At 39.0% G+C, this 4,317-nt stretch overlaps 1 pseudogene; it reads left to right on the top strand.

The window, feature by feature from the left end:
• The first annotated feature begins 546 nt into the window (after window positions 1-546).
• Window positions 547-1,300, top strand: LOC147002697 (la-related protein 1B pseudogene; annotated as a pseudogene).
• The last annotated feature ends 3,017 nt before the right edge of the window (window positions 1,301-4,317 follow it).

Here is a 4,317-nt window from a genome sequence, read left to right as displayed (position 1 = left end):
CACCTGAAGGTCTAGGAAAAATAAAAAGTAAGCACACCAAAGGGAGTAGAAGGCAGGAAATAATCAAAATCATTGCTGAAATCAATCAGTTAAAAACAAAATAATACAAAGAATCTAGGAAACCCATAGCTGATTCTTTGAGAAAATCAAGATAGACAAACTAACCGAGAGACAGAGAGAGACAGTATTCATATAAACAAAATGAGAAATGAAAAGTGATACATAATAAATGACACTCAGGAAATTAAAAGAATCATTAGGTCTTACTTTAAAAGCCTGTCCTCGCCAGCACTGCGGGACCCACTGGAGGATACCCTAGAGGACTCAGGGGCTGCTGTCACGAGGAAGAGCTGCTGCCACCGCCGCTGGTGCCAAAGGGGAATCCCTGAGCCAAGAAGCTGCTGAGTACCAGTTCTTCATGGGCATCGGCGTGCTGCCGCCCGCTCAGGACTACCATGAGGCCGAGCTCAGTTCCCCCCCCCAAATTATAAAAGCAGGAAAACTCAAGACAAAAAAAAATCCAACAAGCCTAGTGATTTCAGTGATATGGCAAACTGGCAAACACCAGGTGAATTGGTTAGCACAGGGTCTCAGAGTGTTATCAACCAAGGAAGTAAAAAGCCACAAAAGAAGACAAGATTGGAAAAAGAAGCAACAGTGAGAGCAGTGAGAACCCGGGAAGTAAAACTAGATGGTTCCATAGAGAACGTCAGCCAGGATTAGGCTCATTCAAGCAGCCAACCGAAGAGAGCTAATAAGCACAAATGGATGCCACTCCAACTTAGATGATGTGAGACCAGACAGCCAGGAAAGACCTGGGTCCCGGAACAGCTCTAGATGTCAACCTGAAGCAAATAAACCAGCGCACAGTAATAGAAATAGTGAAATACGAAGCTGGAGACGGGATAAAGAAAAGAGAGATAGATGATTAAGATGAAGTATCCAGTGTGAGAAGTGAGGATGGTACCATCCGAAGTTCCACTAGAGACAGGGGAAGAGGCCGAAGTCGAGGAAACCCTAGATTGAACTCTGATTATTCATATGGTTATTGAGAGCTAGGGGAAAGGACTGAGCAGCCATTGCCTACGGAGATTAATGCCAGCATGATGTTTTACTATGATGATGGCACAGGTGTGCACGTGATTCCTATGGATGAAACACTGCTTAAAGAATACATTAAGCGCCAATAGAGTATTACTTCAGCATAGAGATCTTGGAACGGGACTTGTATCTTCGAAGAAAGATGGATGAACAGGGAGAAGGTTGGGCCAGACCTCAGTGGAGAAAACCTTTACAATAATGATGTGAGACAGACCAGAGGACTGCTGTTACTGTAGGAGCCTCTCCTTTCTGTGGCATTAGCTTAGGCTGCGTGGACTACTTTATTCATGGTGGGGGAAGTTAATTGTTATCTTTGGGGAAATACTGCATATTCTATTCTTTGTTTCCAGGCATTTATACTTTGCCCAGATCAATAAAGCAGAAAAAGAGAGGATTGAGTAGCATTTCCAAAATTGTTAGGTCCTTTGCTGTTTGACTTGCTCTTTAACGTAGTAAAATTTGCATAACACACATGTTGTCATATTTCACATATACTATAAGATGTATTGATGTTAATACTCAAGGGGTAAGAAGTTTAAGTTAAAAAAAAAGGGGCATTTTTCCTTTAAAAAATAAAAGAAAAATAAAAGCCTGTACTCTACAAACTTTAAAATTCTCTTAAAAATATATGATTTGTCTATGCAGATACCACTTAAATGAGGATCAGGTAAAAAATTTACCCAGACCAATAGTCTCCAAGGAAAGAGATATAGTCATTAAAAGTCTCCCCACTAAAACTCATACAGGAGATGATGGCTTTAAAACAGAATTCTACTAGACTTTCAAAGAAGAGCTAATACCAGTACCCCACAAACTATTCCACAAAATAAAAACAGAAGGAACACAGCCAAACTCATTCTCTGAGGCCACAGTCATGCTGATATTTAAATCACACAGAAACTCACCAAAGAAAGAGAATCTCAGACCAATTTCTCTTTTGAACATTTATACAAAATTACTCTACAAAATACTGTCAAGCTGAGTCCTGGGACTTATCAAAGACATCGTCCATCAAGATCAAATATTCTTTAACCCAGGCATGGAGGGATAGTTCAATATATGAACATCTATCTATGTATTCACCATATAAATAAACTGACTGGAAAAAATCAAATGATTATCTCATTAGATGCAGAAAAATACTTTGATAATATCCAAAACCCTTTGATGTTAAAGGGATTAGAGAAATCAGGAGTACAGCACATAATCAAAGCAACATAAAGCATGCCAATAACCAATAAAAAACTAAATAGCAAGAAACTTAAAGCAAGAGGCAGGCGGATTTCTGAGTTCGAGGCCAGCCTGGTCTACAAAGTGAGTGCCAGGATAGCCAGGGCTACACAGAGAAACCCTGTCTCGAAAAACAAACAAACAAACAAACAAACAAACAAACAAACAAACAAAAAAAGAAACTGAAAGCATTTCTATGAAAATCAGGGATAAGACAAGGTTGACCAGGCTCTCATTATACTTGAAGTTCTAGCTAGAGAAATAGGACAACTAAAGTTCAAGTGGATAAATTGGAAAGGAAGAAGTCAAATTATCACAGATGCTGTGATAATATTATATACATAAGTGATCCCAAAGTTGTACAAGAGAACACCCACAGCTGATAAATATGTTAAGCAAAGTGGCTGGATACAAAATTAACTCAAATAAATCAGAACTTTTTAAAAAATGTATTAGATATTTTCTTTATTTACATTTCAAATGTGATCCCTTTTCCTTGTTTCCCCTCTGAATATTCCCTATCCCATTGCCATTCTCCTGCTGCTTCTCTGTTCAGGCATTTCCCTATACTGGTGCATCAAGCCTTCATGGGACCAAGGGCCTCTCCTCCCATTGATGTCTGACAATGCCATCCTCTGCTGCATATGTGGCTGGAGTTATGGGTCCCTCTATGTGTACTCCTTGGTTGGTGGTTTAGTCCTTCGGCGCTCTGTGGGTACTGGTTAGTTCATATTGTTATTCCTTCTAAGAGGCTACAAACCCCTTTAGCTCCTCAGGTACTTTCTCTAGCTCTGCCATTGGGGAAACTATGCTCAGCCCAATGGTTGGCTGAAAGCATCCACCTCTCTATTTGTCAGGAACTGGCAGAGCCTCTCGACAGCCTGTCTCCTGAGAAGACCTTTTTTCTACTGATGAAAAATGGACTGAGAAAAAAAAAACAAAACAAAGGAACAACAGCATTTACAATAATTACCAATAGTATAAAATATATTGGTGTAACTCTAAACAAGCAATAGAAATATTTGTATTAGAGGAACTTTAACACTCTGAAGAAAGAAATTGAAGGAGATATCAGAAGATGGAAAGATCTCCCATGCTCCTGGATAGATAAAACTAGCATAGTGAAAAATGGCCATCTTCCAAATAGCAATCTACAGAGTCAATGCAATCCCCATCAAAATTCCCACACAAGTTTTGTATATGTTTTGAAAGAGTAATTTTCTTAAATATTTAATTCAATTTTTATTAGATATTCTCTTCATTTACATTTCAAATGCAATCCCCTTTCCTAGTTTCCTCTCTGAAAGTCCCCTATACTCTCCCCCCAGCCCCCCGCCCAGCTCCCCAAACCCACCACTCCTGCTTCTGAACCCTGGAATTCTCCTGTACTGGAGCATATAATCTTAGCAAGACAGAGATGGTTTAATATGTGGAAATCCATCAATGTAATCCACTATATAAACAAACTCAAGATAAAAACCACATGATAATTTCAGTAGATGCTGAGAAAACATTTGACAAAATCCAACACCCCTTCATGATAAAAGTCTTGGAAAGTTCAGGAATTCAAGGCCCATACTGAGGCTAGACAAGGCTGCCCACTTTCTCTCTACCTATTAAATATAGTACTTGAAGTCCTAGCCAGAGCAATTAGACAAGAAAAGGAGGTCAAGGGGACACAAATTGGAAAGGAAGAAGTCAAAATATCACTATTTGCAGATGATATGATAGCATATATAAGTGACCCTAAAATTCCACCAGAGAACTACTAAACCTGATAAATAAGTTCAGTGCAGTAGCTGGAAATAAAATTAACTCAAACAAATCAGTGGCCTTTCTCTACACAAAGGATAAACAGGCTGAGAAAGAAATTAGGGAAACAACACCCTTCACCATAGTCACAAATAATATAAAATACCTTGGTGTGACTCTAACTAAGGAAGTGAAAAACATGTATGATAAGTACATCAAATATCTGAAGATCTC

This window comes from Mus caroli, unplaced genomic scaffold, assembly GCF_978045245.1.
Source record: "Mus caroli unplaced genomic scaffold, Mus_caroli_1 scaffold_9, whole genome shotgun sequence".
Classification (NCBI taxonomy): Eukaryota; Metazoa; Chordata; class Mammalia; order Rodentia; family Muridae; genus Mus; species Mus caroli.
This window is presented reverse-complemented; position numbering and strand designations above follow the sequence as displayed.